The 15986-nt window shown below is 40.2% G+C and overlaps 1 pseudogene; it reads left to right on the forward strand.

Annotated features, from left to right (window-relative positions):
- Positions 1–3749: 3749 nt before the first annotated feature.
- LOC108899082 (lutropin-choriogonadotropic hormone receptor-like) lies at positions 3750–15369 on the forward strand (annotated as a pseudogene).
- The last annotated feature ends 617 nt before the right edge of the window (positions 15370–15986 follow it).

Consider the following 15986-nt stretch of genomic DNA (forward strand, 5'->3'; position numbering starts at 1 on the left):
TTGCTTTTGCAGAGTTAGAATAAAAGATCAGTAATATTCTCATGTTTGTTAAATATAATGGGTAGCTCAGTTTAGCATGAAGACTAGAAACAGATAGTATGAATCTATCCAAAGATAAACACCTCTAAAGCTCACTGTAAACATGTTACAGCTTGTTTGCTTTATCCATACAAAAAGAAGTTTAAAAACGACAAATTTGACATTTTATCATGGGCCTGACTATTTCTTGGCTGAAGCCTGTAAATTCCTGAAAGATTCTAGAGTGTAACACCTAATAAAATGCTGTAATTGTTGTTTTTCCACTCGTTACAATAGACTTAATTAACCAGCAAAATAACAAAATAATTACAAATTATTTGTGTTGGTCAGTTCACAGAAAAATAACTGTTTAAATAAAGTAAAAAAAAAAAACTAATGAAAATATTCTGGTTCCAGCCTCTCAAACAGGAATATTATCTGTTTTTCTTTGTTTTTTATGATAATAAACTCAATGTCCTTGGGTTTTGGGCTGTTGACAGAGATAAAATAAGACATTTGAAGATTTCACCTTGGGTTTTGGGAACTTGTAATGGGTGTTTTTCAATATTTGCTGACATTTTATAGACTAAACAATTCAGGAAGATAAGATTGATTAATTGATAAAGAAGTCTTTTTTCCAGCCCCCACATTGGACATCACCATACCAGCTGTTTCCCTGTTTCCAGTCTCTCTGCTGGCTGTAGCTGTATATTCAACAAACATACATGAGAGTGGTGCTGATTTCTGACTTATCTAACTCTCCGCCAGAAAGCAAATAACATGTTTCCCAAAATGTCAAAATATTCTTTTGACTGTCGCTTCTAACAAAACTATCTACAAGTTGGCAGATTCCCCCCACATTCCTCCTATTCCCTTTCACCTCTCACTTAATCAAAGTAAGGAAAGCAGCACCGTTTTCTTACAAGTCCCACTCCATCTATCTGGGACACTAGAACACATAAATACCTCCATCGCACACACCGAGCAGGGCTTTGAAGTATGAGTCAGTGCAGTGAACGGTATAAGTCTCTGCAGAATTGCTGTTTGCCGGATGAAAGATCCCTGAGACTGCAGAGTTGAGTTTGTGCCTCAGGTGAGGGGAGCAACAAGGACCTGCTATTTCAACAAACACCTCCCAAGTCTCGCTATCTTGTTCACTCCCCGTCTCCGACTTTCTTTATGTCTTTTGCTGAACATTCTGTGCTCAACAAAAGGCTTGTGTTAGACTGTAGCCATCTGTCACTGTGCTGCCCTTGACCACAGCCAGCTACAGCACAGAGACAGACGCAGCCCTGTTATCCTTAGGTATGAATAAGAAACAACTCCAGTGCTCACCAGTGGCCGGTCACCAATTACCTCTTGTGAAATATACAGCAGCATTTACAGAAGGAACCCACACCACACACACAGGTTGAAATGTTCATTACACATCAGAAAACAAAACAGTTGGATGGATGACAATTAGAGGGATAACTATTCTTAGAACAACTAGTAGGGTAAAAAATCTAAAGCTTGGTCTGGGGATGGCGCCAGAGGAAAAGCCACATTGTTTGAGGCAAGATCACAGAGAAGAATCACTCTGAGCCATAATTACCATGTTTGGCATTAAAGGTGAAATGCGCTGATTGAAATGCAAAAATCTGTTCACTGCTCTTGGGGACTACTGCTGCATAAATTGTCTCAAGTGAGACAAACTAATATTTTGAAAACGTAAAATTCAGAAAGAAGTGAGACTACCAGAACTCTGTAGTCTGCTCTTCATCTGTGCTTGAGACTAGCGGTTCAAGGCTACATTAGTGGCCACTAGCATGCAGATATATATAGATATCTGTTCCTCTGCAGTAATTTTGATACTGGTGCGTCATAAATCTTAACAAAAGAATGAGGTTATCACTGTCATACCTGCATTCAAATATAGAAATTCTGACTTGTTGCTGGGGCAACATTAAAAGTCATATCAATTCAACAGACTGATCAACACTGTGATGCCAGAGAACCATGCTGACAACGGTGAAAGTGAAAAAGATGTACACCAAAATACAGGTGGACTCAATAACATTAACCATGGCTGTGGTCCATGAAAGTGTCTTATTAAAATGCACAGAAACAGGGCCCTGGAATTTGACCTCCTAAATGGAGAGTATAATGATATTAGTTACACCTGTGTCTGATATCTGATGTGAAAAAGGTGGATTGACTATTTAATTTTATGCATTTTTTGGCTTGTTGAGCAAGTGAGTGTCTATAGTTGGCATTCTGCAGAGTCAGAAACCACTCAGTATTTTCACCCATGCCTCCCCTACACAGGTGCAGAACAATCAGCAACAGATTAATCTACAAATTCATATCATGTATCAATAAACACACACACACATACATATACACAGATATCATGGATCCTCCTCTTCCTCAGTCCTTCATCTCCACTGCTTTGTGCACCTGCATTCATTAAACTCTATCTTTCTGACTTACTCACCCTCTCTCCCTGTGTTTCTCTTCTACCTTGTGTGTAAGCAGAACTGTGGGAGAGTGTGTGTGAGTGAGAGAGAGAGAAATTGAGAGCGTGTGTGTGTGTGTGTGTGTGTGTGTGTGGTCATGTCAGGAGCTCAAGGCTGCGTTTTTCTTCCTGCTTTGGAATAAATTACAAAGCTCTATCCCTCCACATGAAGTTCCCACAGTGCAAAACACACACACACTCAACTATTTATCAATATAAGAGACAACTGCATGTGTGGAGAGGAGAAGCTGATACATAAAGATGAAAATGTCGACAAAAAAAAATTGCTTGTCAAAGAAAGGGCGTGAATGCAAAATATCCTTGCAAGCTGGCTGTACTGCTGATGTGTGGGAAGTGGAGGAGAGAGGAGTATCATGTCCATCACTATCAAACTCTGCTCATCTTTCAGCACATTTAATATATGACAGGAGATGAAACAGAATCACGCCTGTCCCCCATTATTATTTTCATTGTTAGTTTCATGACATGACTTTGAAGCTAAAAAGCAGACACAGTCAGAAAAATGATCATATCTATATAATTTAATCTAGACCTGTAAATAATACAAACTTAGTACTGCTCAGTTGTCATTCTATCACTTTCCTTCTGCCGAGAAAGAGAAGAGGAAATGGTTGCAGTTAACAAGTTTATATTTTAAAGCAATACGAAAAACAGAATTTAACGCCACTGGGTGTAAACGTTAGCCAGCTAACCTAGCTAAAGTTAGCGCCGGTTAGCACCCCTTGTTAAAAAGCTGGTACCCCTGACATAAGCTACAGGATTTCTAGGGTGTTTTCTGGCTATGTGCCCACATGTTCATGTTAAAACTGTCAGTCCTTTTCTGTGCTGAGTTACAGTAAAATAAGCTAGCTAATTTTGCACAGCAAAACTGTTTTCGGTTTTTAAAAAAAAAAAGTTTTAGCCTGCATGCTAATGCTACTAAGTTCACAAATAACTATATCTTCATAACATTATTTTCATCTTAAAGTGCAGTAGCAGTTCATCCAGTTATATACTATTTACTGTGACTAAAGTGTGATTGCTTGTTTGTGTGATTTTATTTTGTGTTAGGACACACTATGTAATTTGTAAAATCCACAAAAATATCTTTGCCACAACATCCTATCAAGATCTGCAGTATGCTCTGCTTTGGTGATTCTTTACACACACACACTCAGACATAAACACACACACACACAGGCCAGCAGAGACCTCCTACATCCTCATACACGCGTAAAGCTTCTCACACGCCCCCTTCATTCACCTCTGCATGGCAGGAAGCACCAAAACATCTCACACTTCTTCTCTCTACGACCTGGCGGTGAATCCTGAGTGGACAGACGGACAAACTTGTGGGGTGTGGGCACATGTGGAAGGCCTGCATGTTAACACCACGTGGGAAACAGACAAAAGGCAAAATCAGACTGAGAAGAAAAACAAGGAGATCTGAGAAGTAAAAACAGATACAACAATCTAGACTCAGACCGCAAAGACAATGATGAGTCTGATAATGTTAATAATTGCAGTGATTAACATGACAACAGCCTCAGTAACTGGTTCTCAGATGGACATTAATCCTGGAGTTGAGACCTGCTTGGCAGAAAGATTCTGTTACCAGCTGAGTTTCGGGGCCACAGAGATTCCCTCCAATATCTCCAGCAACACCAAATACCTGTGAGTACACACAACACTCAAGTCAATGCACACGCATCATACAGCAATATTAGGAGGTGAATGTAAAGTTGCTGTAGTGGCTGTAGATGTTTACATTCTACTTGCTGAATTGCTGCTGTCCAGTTTCTGAAAATGAAAAAAATGAAAACTAATATAACATTTAGTTATGTTTTTGTGTTACAGGTAATTATAAGCTCTTAATTAATTCCTCTGCTGTTGGGCATCTGTACAGAAACCACCATTGATTTTGACAGCAACACCACACTCTGTCCAATTCTTCTTCTTCTGCATTTATCAATCCCTCAACTGAAATGTAGGCTGATTTGGCTTCTTACCTGCCATGAATGTGGCAGGCTACTTTACATTTGGGAGGCTACTTTGGCAATTTAGTAATGTACTTCCGTAAAGTCGTGGGACTTGTTTGAGACAGATGTAAAAACAACCTGTTGAAACTGAATCCCCAGAGGCCAAGATATTGTGACTTTTAATCCCTCATATGGGTCGAGACCCAAAAATACTGTTCCTGCATTTCCCATAATGCAGCTTAATAGCATCTTTTGTTGGATCCTTCATGCCTGGAAAATACACACATCTTCCAAACTCTACATCTGCAACTTTAGAAAGCTTGCTTTACAGCCACAGAACACATTATAAAGCTGTTCTCACAGTCTGAGTATTAGTAGGTGTAGTGTCCCTCTACTCAACTACTACTACTAAGTTAAAGAGATCATTGTTTCAGAGAATATGTGCCACAATAGTGTTCCCATAGTAGTCTACATCGAGACAGATTCAGGGGGTATGCAATGTTTACAGTTCAAAATCCCATCTCGTAAGCATGCATAGTAATTTCAGCTTTCCTCCCTAATCCTCGCTCATCTTGTCATCTGTCTGAATTTTACCCTGAACTTGCCAGTGCTGGTTTTATTAAACATTCATGTATTCTGGGAACGTATGCAAAGCATGGCTGCTCGTCCTCAGCGACTCCCAGTGCCACCACAGCTTTCAACGACAGACTTTTTAGTTGAGTATAATGTCCTCTTTTAAAAGCTAAACATCTTTAACCTAGCGTTAAAGATGTTGAGAAAAGGTGGTGCACGTGGTTGAGGGTGTTTGTGACACAGAGCTGGATGAGGAAAGAGTGGGCGACTGGTAATCGGAGTAAACGCTGACCTGTTGTTTTGGCCATTGGAGTATTTTGAAGGAATCTCAAGGCCAGGTAGGGGAGGGGGCGGGAGAGCGGGGGTCAGCGTTGAGATTAGGATCGCCCGAAGATTTTGCACAAACATGCGCAAAGACATACACAAGGATGGAGTGCAGATATATATATAATCTTACTTTAAAAAGCATACAAATACAGCAGACACGCACACATACACAAAGGAGGACATACTCTGCGGCAGAAGTAGCGACTATTCCCAAGAGACGTACTGTGAACTCCCAGCTCCCAACGATGTGTGTGTTCTCATCTGTTCTGTTCTGCTCAAAGGTCAAGGCTCAGGAACAGTGGAGGTATTTACAAGTATGCAGCAATGGATGGCCATTTCAGATGCAATCTACAACTACCAGATGCAAAATAAGTTTGGTATCTTGTATAGACACTCTGTTCACAAACCAGTTTGATTCTTGCGTGAAAAGAAAATCCCCAACGTGAGTGAGTAAACAGTCATGGCCTCATCGACCTAATTCTTTAATCACTGAAAATACAAAGTTGAAAATGTGAAAATCCTAGACAACCAACATCACTGGCCACAGACGACTTTTCACTGAGAATCTCTCTTCAGTGATTACGTCCCTGTGATCAGTGCTTTGCTGAGAACTGATAATTTTTCCCTTCTGCACCAACAGGGAAGTTACGCAGACGCAGATCAGAGTGATTCCCCAGGGCGCCTTCACCAGTCTGCAGCACCTCAGGAAACTGTAAGCGTGTGTGTGTGCGTGTGTGTCTGTTGCTCATGTTTGTTCTTTGATGTGGAACATAATGAACCGAGAAGGTCAAAACAATCAAGATATGGATCATCCAGACAGAGAAGAAGTGAGGAGAGGTGGGGTCGGGGTCTATGACCAGGCCTCACCGGCAAGTTTATCTTCATATATATTTAGCCTCATTCTTCTGAATGTAAAATTCATAGCATTTTTACACAAGTGAAACTAACGGAAAACAAGAAAACACAATAATATGGAATTATATTTGTGCTAAAATCTTGTGTAAAGAAATTACAAATGATTATGACTTTTCATTATTAATTTATTTTTTGGCTTACAACTTTTTATAACTTATTTTTACTTTCATTATGTATTTATCTCCATACCTCTGCCTTTATTCTGTTTTTTTTTTTTTTTGTCTTTTTTTTTTTTTTTTTTGCAGTTGTAAGGTTATAAAGAAAGGATGGCTCTTTACTTAGATCCAGTACAAGGGAATCTAAATCTGGTTACAGATCAGATGACAAATGTCTCCTGTCTTGTTTGTGACTAAGCTTCAATGAGGTTGAAAATATTATCTGTATCACTACTTATCCTTTTCCTCTTCTCTCCACTGCCTACAACTAGTACCATATTGCAGAATGACATGCTGGAGAGTATAGGTGCATTTGCCTTCGCTAACCTGCCGCAGCTCACCAACATGTGAGTATACAGATTTCTAAAAGCCATTGTGCACGTGACGTATTTTATCCAACATGCTTGTGTGTTTAGTCTCTGTTACGGAACAAGAAGAGCTGCACACCCAAACAGCTCAGGAGTGGACCTGGCAGGGTGCAGGAGACAAAATACGTCAAAGACCAAGTATGAATGAAAACCTGACAATGTCATATTCTTGTGTTTCCCTCAGCTTCATCTCTGAGAATGTTGCCTTGGAGAGGATTGAATCATTTGCTTTCTCCAATCTCCCAGAGCTCACTGAGATGTGAGTATCACTGACAGGATAATGGCAGTGGTGAAACCCTGTAACTACAAGACCAGTCATTTATATTGATAAGTAAGTGACTGTAAGTGTTTCTCTCAGAATCATAACAAAGTCAAAACACCTGCGCTCCATCCATCCAGATGCATTCAGGAACATCATGAAACTGCAGTATCTGTAAGTACTCTCTGAGAGCACAGCAAAGACGAACACATACTTCTTCAACTTGTGCTTTTAAAACTGATTGTGAGTCCAAAATGGGTCATGGGTGACAGGCCTACTTCTGATGGGCCCCCACATGACCAGAGACATCATTTTTTAATTAGCTTGGATCCTTTGGAAGAGAAATCAAGTGTCACCCCTCATCCCAAGGAAGTTTTTTTCCACAATAAAAGTAGAAATGTTTTAATATATTTGTTACAAAAATGCTAAATCGTATTGTTTGTCTTGGCTTGTCTTTTGAAACAGTCTCAGGGTAGCTGTTTACAAGGGACAGTGTAAAATTAAAATCTCTCACTGATATTAATCATAACTATTATTGTTGTGTTTGTCCCAATTTGTAAGAACTGGGCCACAAAAACAGAACAGTGGTTTAAAAATACAGTTTCCTTAAAACCCTCATAACAAAAGCACTGTATTTTGAATTATATCTGAAATGTTTCTGATTAAATGTTCAATGTTAAATGTGTCCTAAAGAACCTGGTCCCATGAATTCAATTCACTTAAAATACATTAGAGGATCATCTTTAAAAGCCTGAAATGAGGCCATTCAAGGCTTCATAAAAACAACAAAAAGTTAGCATGATTGTCTCTGAGATATGTATTGGCATGTATTCATGTATTCCTAATTATTTATTCACGATTTCATATATGCATATACATTCTGTGGTGTCTGATGGTGTTGACAAAAAACCTGCTACAGATCTAAAAAACACTTGAACTAACTCTAAAAAAAGGTTTTCAGGTTGCTTAATGGCCAAAAACCTTGCCTTTCAAAATGTATATACTCATATAATCCAGTTTATTCTTTTCAAATTTCAAACCTGCTGTGCTCAGGAATCAGTTTTTGTACAGATAATGAGGCTGAACTTGTCATGTGTTTTTGCCAGCCAGTTGTTTGGAATGGGGAGCTCTTTAAATATCTGATTTATCTCTCTGGCACCTGAGCTTTCTCCCTGAACTGTCTTGGAATCTCCTCACTTGTTAAATGTTTTTGTCCCAGCTTGTTACAATGAAAGCTACATTGTCTGATTTTATCACCGTGACTCACTGCACTGAGTTGTTCGGGGGTTGCCGTGTGAATGTAGTAACATTTGGTTGGTTAATCTGCACATCACAGGACCATCTCTAACACTGGACTGAGAGTTTTTCCAGACTTCACCAAGATCCGCTCCACGGCCCACGGCTTTCTGTTGTAAGTCTCAGCACAATATACAAATGAACTACAAACGTGCATACGCCCACACAGCCACTATTCCCACATGCACCTTAATGTATTGGCTATTGTATGCACACTGAATTAAATACGCCCAGAAGAAATCACACCATTAAACATGTAACAGTTAAAACCTACGCACTGAGTAGTCCTTACAAAACAGAATATCAGGGATGCAACCCATCTGTCCTTAGTCTCCAGCAACCTATAAAAAATCCATCTTCAAACTGACTCCCATCTGACATCCACCAGTTTCTAAAGGAATTGATTTGAAGGGGATTGCAGCATGTATTCCTAATATGTTGCACCTTAAGTGTACATACAGCTACCGGCTGTTTTTCTGCTTGAAAATGCACTTCTATTATTTACTTCTCAGTGTTTGTTGTTTATAACGCATGTTTTGATTTTTGTGCTGCTTAGTGACCTGCAGGAGAACAGCCACATTGAGAGAGTCCCCGCCAATGCCTTCAGAGGCCTCTGCACTCAAACTATCAGTGAGATGTAAGGGATTCATCATTTTTTTAGAAACGCACCACCCTCACACAGCTCGCTCCGAGTGGGCATTACATACGCAGTGATGAATGTTCCCTGAAATGCTCTCTGCCCTCTTTACTGAGCTCTACAATATCTTCTCCTGCTTGTCTCCCTTTTCTGCACATTTCTAACTCTCTTCCTGCTAAAAATCACCTCATTATTTTTTCCAACATCCCCCATTTTAAGCCGCTGAAAATCGCATACGCCTATTGAATCAGGGCCAGTAAATCAGTGACATATATTTTAATCCTGTTGCTGTTTTTGTCATCATTAATTAATTTTCTGTTGAAAATAATACTAAATTGAGAGTAATTTCTGTGAAAAAACTCAGATATTGCTAATATGACAACTACATACATATATTCAACTATGACTACTACTACTGCTAATACTCAAAATGTAAGGCTGATTGATAAAAAAAAAATGGTGGAATGTAAGAACAATTTTGATGTCCTTGCACTTGCACCCTTGCACTAGTTAATTTACTTCTCCTTCACCATACTTGAAAATGAAATATTGTATGTTTTACTCCACATTTTTTCTGAAGCCTGTAGTCGCAGGTTAGTTCATGAATTAATTATAGCTAGACTGGTTCTGTCCAAACCTTAAAGAAAAAGATAAGCATGCTACAGCTCAGTAATTTAATTTTACTGAACCAGACAATTTATCACTAGGGGCCAGTAACTTCCTGGAGTGTTTTTTGGTCAAATTAAGAAGCATGATGTAGACATACAAGTGGTATCAGTCTTGCAATTCAAGTCTCTGCCTGAAAGTGAATGAGTAACACTTTAAATTCAAGACTTTAACTTGTAATGAAGTTCTTTTAAATTGTTGTTACTACTTTTACTGAGGTAAAATCTGAGTGTGTCTTCCAACACTGCCAAATCTATCCAAAACACATATTTTGCCCTCAGCTTCCTGGTTCAGGCTGTTAAAAATCAGAAAAGGAAGAAGGAGAAAAAGAACTCTCACATAATAAATACTAATTTGTTTGACTAAAATCCTGTTGATTCACACAGCTTTAGTTTCTGAGAACAAAAGAGCTGCACACACTAAAATTAGCTGAGATAGTTCAGATAAGTTTACTGTTGGAAATGTTCTGTGTTGGAGCCACATGACTGTAATTTGGCATCTCTTTCTAATGACAGACGGCTCACCAGAAATGGCATCAAGGAGGTGGCAAGTGACGCCTTCAACAGCACAAAGATGCACAGATTGTGAGTCACAGGCAGAGACACAATTACTAACAGAAGATTTACAAAAAAAAGTTAGTTATTTTATTTCTCTCTCTCTCTCTCTAGGTTCCTAAGAGGCAACCAACAGCTCACTCACGTCAATCCCAACGCCTTTGTGGGTTCCAGTGAGTTGGTGGTACTGTAAGCATGACATCTAACACTAACTCATGCCTGCATGATTCACCCTCCTCATCATCACTTATTAAACTCAGGATGTTGGAGAAAACAATGTGACATGTGTGGGGAGACTCAAAAAAAAGAGCTTAGAAACAAGAAGCCAAATTTAAGGTAAAAATAAACTGAGAGCAGGTTAATTTTAACCACAGAGACCTCTTTATTCCCCCAAACAAAGAGACACCTTTTTCCATTGAAGTAGCAATCAGAAAAAAAAGTATTTGTGCCTTTATTTTGGCTGTCAGAGCTGTGGTGGTTTTTTTCACTCCACATCTCAGCAATCACTTGGCAATCAAACAGTAGCTCTTTCCATTAATTTTCAGTTTGGGAAATTTTATTTTCAGGGTTTATTCCTAGCAAAACTGGAGTTTTGCTGGCATAAATATTTATGCATCGCTTCTTAAACCCTCTGTAGTCAATGAATACACTGAGCATGTTTTATTTACAGTAACAATATATATCATGTAGAGACAGGCCAAGGAAACCAGTTGAAAATGTTGATGTTGGGCTTTGGCACAGTATCTACCATTCAACTAATTCTGAAAAATTATTTCAAACGGTAAATTATTAATATTTTCAGTGATTTGCAGGCATACATAGACACAGACATCAGTTGGAATGAAATAATTTTTCATGTAAATAGACTGTATTATACATTTTTCTGTTGTTTTTGTGTGTATAAACAGTGAAATAATATTTTTTACAATCTGAAACTGTTCTGTAATAATAACTTTGAGTGGTTATGACCAAATGTTTGTCAAGTTTTGTAGGTGCCTGTCTCCTTTTCATGTATCTGGGGCTCCTGGCAGCTTTATACTTAAAAGAACAGGATAAAAGATGTTACACAAAGACAAAAATGAATGCACACAAAGTCGTCTAAAATCTAACAAAATCAATCTGGACTCCTGAGGAATAAACCAACAGCTTTTATGAACTGACTGTATATCAAATACCTATTATATAAAGCATATCAAAGGAGACATCTGTCCAAAATGGCATGGATTCTGAAATTCCAGTTATTCCCCTGCTAAATCCACATTTGTGTTTGTTCCTGCAGGGACATCTCTCACACAGCCCTCAGCTCCCTGCCGGACTCCATCCTCGGTGGACTCCAGAGGCTGATAGCGCAGTCTGCCTTCCACCTGAAGAAACTTCCTCCCCTGCGGCTCTTCACCAAACTGCACCAGGCCAACCTGACATACCCCTCCCACTGCTGCGCCTTCCAAAACATACACAGGAATAGGTACAGATACAGTCACACAGGTTTCTGACTGTTTTAGGAGACACGTTTAGTTGCTTTCTTGTCTGTCTTTCTAAACCAGTGCTGTAGTATCGAGCACAGAGTTTAATCATAAACTTATAGACGAACATGAAAAAAACATGAGAAATAAAAAAGCCTCATCGCTTTGGTTTACGCTTTGTGTTTGTTAGATCAAGGTGGAACTCCCTGTGCTCCCACCCCGAGGCTCAGGATAACTTTCATTTCTTCAGAGACCACTGCTCCAACTCCACCTCCATCACGTGCAGCCCAATGCCCGACGAATTCAACCCCTGCGAGGACATCATGTCTGCCGTCTCCCTACGGGTCCTCATCTGGATCATCTCTATCCTTGCTCTGCTGGGGAACACAGTGGTACTCCTCGTATTATTAGGTATTGAACAGGAAAATCATTTCTAGTCTGTCGGTCATCATATTTTAGTCCCTTTTTATACTTTTTGCATTTTGACAAGCTCTTCTCTGTTTCGCCTCCAGATATCAACCTGAGAACACTTACAGTCGCTGTTAATACTTGTTTATCTTTTTACTGTTGGGTATACAAAGAGTGGCTGTGTGTGTGTGTGTGAGAGTCACTTTTCTAACCTCTCTGTTTCCACCCTTGTGTCGTCAGGCAGCCGTTCCAAACTGACTGTTCCTCGTTTCCTCATGTGCCACCTGGCCTTTGCTGACCTCTGCATGGGCATCTACCTGGTAGTCATAGCAACCATAGACATGCTCACCCGAGGCCGGTACTACAACCATGCCATAGACTGGCAGATGGGCCTGGGCTGCAGTGCTGCGGGCTTCTTTACGGTGTGTACGCACGCATGGGAGTTCTTTGCTCTTTTCTTTAGCCCTGCATCAGTGAAAATGATGACGTGTGTGTGCGTTTGTGTGTATTTTGCAGGTGTTTGCCAGCGAGTTGTCAGTGTTCACGTTAACAGCGATCACACTGGAGCGCTGGCACACCATCACACATGCTCTGCGGCTCGACCGTAAACTCCGCCTCAGACACGCGTGTGTCATCATGACAGCAGGCTGGATTTTCTCATCTCTGGCCGCTTTTCTGCCCACAGTTGGGGTCAGCAGCTACAGCAAGGTGGGTGTATAGACCACACATTCTCCATCTGGTTTTCAGAATCAGCAGAATCGCTTCCATTTCCTTCATCCTGGTCCACAAGCTATGATATCAGATACTGTCCTGCTGCCAGTTTTATCCATTTGGTCTCTTGGACCAGAATAATCAGGAATCACAGAGTTTTCTCATTTTTTATCTCATATTTGCGTTTATCTGAGAGAGTGACATTTGCCTATAGAGAGACAGCAAACATAGAGAAGGAAAGGGTGATGACAGGCGACAAAGGTTCCCAGCTGCAACCCAGTGCCGTGGTTACACGTATTTGTTTTAAACCACTTGACCACCAGGTTGCCAGCAACACAATTGTACATTCAAGGCCTCTGAACATGTGTACATATTTGTTTACGGTACAGGTGAGTATCTGCCTCCCCATGGACGTGGAGTCTCTGGTGTCTCAGGTCTATGTTGTGTCTCTCCTCCTCCTCAACATCCTGGCCTTCTTCTGCGTGTGCGGCTGTTACCTCAGCATCTACCTGACTGTCCGCAACCCCTCGTCAGCACCGGCCCACAACGACACCCCGCGTGGCCCAACGCATGGCCGTGCTCATCTTTACCGATTTCGTCTGCATGGCTCCCATCTCCTTCTTCGCCATCTCGGCCGCCCTCAAGCTCCCTCTCATCACCGTCTCAGAATCCAAACTCCTGCTAGTCCTCTTCTACCCGATCAACTCGTGCTCCAACCCCTTCCTGTACGCCTTCTTCACCCGCACCTTCAGGCGGGACTTCTTTCTCCTTGCGGCTCGCTTCGGTCTGTTTAAGACCCGGGCGCAGATTTACCGGACGGAGAGTTCATCCTGTCAGCAGCCGGCATGGACCTCCCCAAAGAACAGCCATGTGATGCTGTACTCCTTGGCTAACGCACTGAGTCTAGATGTGAAACCAGACTGCTGACTGTCTTTCAAAAATCCACAGACCTTTTTGCTGAATTGTCAGCACAAGGGTCATATTTCTCTCCCCAGAGAGGTCCTGTTTCTCTCTAAACAAAGTTCATTCTTCTTAGCTCTGATGGAGATATTGACAGAATATAATGCATTAATACCTCTTAAAGTTAGAAAAATCTCACGTGTTATTAAGATGTAGAATCACACTGCTACATCTTGAAAATGGTCAACACTGAGTTTTATCAAGCAGCTAAAACATCAATCACTGTCTGTATAGATTCAACATGTGAACCACAACGACTCCAGGCACAACTGCTGGCGTCCTTCTATGTAATTGACATGGTTAAACTCTTCTCTATGCACAGTAGCAATCCCAAGCACAGATAGCTACAAAACAAGTACAGATACTTTGACCAAATCTAGGTCAAATTACTGTCCTAGATAATTCCTTGTGTTTGTTTTAACTTGCTTGAAGTGCCAGATGGGTGGGGTTTGCTGCATCATAACAATTTAGATCACAAGTAAAAGTAGAAAGAGTAAGAGAAGAAGTAAACTGTCTTCACTTTCATGCACAGTCTTATGTAACAAACACCATCCATCTGGTGTCCCAAGATAACGATATGAACTAAAGCACTTTGAAAGTTTAACAAAGGTTTCAACGCTCAGGATATCAGCACATGCACATCAAGAAATCAGCGTTCATTGAACATTCAACATTATGATTGAATGATATTCATTAAGAGCCACACCAGAGGGATATACTGATTAATAATCTTCTCATACACTCCATCTGCTGTAGCTTTCCAATGTCTCTGCATCCCCTTCTATACCCTCAGTTTCTCTATTTGTTTAAAAGAGGGACATGTTATTATCTATAGTGTAATTATGTTTATCATTTGTAGATGAAAATATCATTAAGTGTTTTTCTATATATATGTGTTTTGCACAAAATGTATCTTTGGTGTGTTTTTTTTCACATCACTTTATATTTTTTAAATTATATCATCTGTGCTTGAGTAGATTTTGTATGGTCAATGTGAATGTACCAACAAAAGGAACAAATCACTAACACACACAAATTAAATTGAGCTGTCTTTATCTAAAAATGCTGTCCTTCAGAGAATTCAGAGCTTTCAAGGACAAAGTGACCCCACCAACCTCTGCTCCTTGTGCCAAGGTGGGTGGATGGTTGTGGGAGGGGAGACTTCACAGCTGCTCTTGCTGCTTATTACAGGAGGAGGGATATGGCAGCTAGATAAGGCACACACACAGACACACACACACACACATACTAAGACACCCAGAAGCAAGCCAGGGTTTCAAGGCTGCAGCTGCAAGAAGGAGTCCATCTCATTGATATGGATACACTGCCTCCTACATGCCAACACTGACTGTGTGGGTGCATTTGTGCTCTTATGCCACCAGGTGATGCTACTGATGCAGGATTTATTGTGATCCCTGTGCTGCTATGGTCTATTCAGCTGTGAATGACAATATACCAAATGAGCACACATTTACAGCAGTGCCATTACAAAAATGCATCATCATCAATGTGGAGGCTAGTTTTAACAGAACAATAACAATAAAATGTACAATTCTCTGTCCTCACATCTGGTGGCATTCTTTGCTAACATGTCCTCATAAAAAAGAGTCTTTGTAACAAATCAGTGGCATCAAACCAAATGCTATTATGTCAAAGCAAAAAAGATTAAACACAGACAACAGTTACATCAATATATAAATGTCTACCAAAAGGAAAGATGTTTTTCTGAGGAAGACTGACTTCAAGTTTGATAATGTTGTTCAGTGTTGATCTTTAGATTATCAACACTGCATTATTTGTCTGCGAATAACAATGTAAAACTGTGCCTCCAGAAAAACTATAATATACAGATTTAAATAAGTTTCTATTTGGGAACAACCTAGAATTACCCAGAATTTTCATTTTCCTTCCAAGCACTAAAATGATTCAAGAGATTACTCACTTCTGCATTGGACTATATTGGCCCCTAAATGTATTTGTACTGATGACTAAAAATGATTCTTTTTGTTGCATTTTGAAAGGTTTGATAAGGTTGCTACACGCAGATCATCTCCAGACAGAACACAATGTAATAAAAGAAAAGACTCCAAACCTTAGAACAATGTAACAAGGCAGTCTGTGTGTAAAGCTGTGCTATGTCCTTAAGTACACTGAGTTCATCGCCTTATCATTACATCGTTTGCAGCCAAACAATGCCCTC

Source organism: Lates calcarifer, unplaced genomic scaffold (assembly GCF_001640805.2).
Source record: "Lates calcarifer isolate ASB-BC8 unplaced genomic scaffold, TLL_Latcal_v3 _unitig_4371_quiver_2102, whole genome shotgun sequence".
In the NCBI taxonomy this organism is placed as follows: domain Eukaryota; kingdom Metazoa; phylum Chordata; class Actinopteri; family Centropomidae; genus Lates; species Lates calcarifer.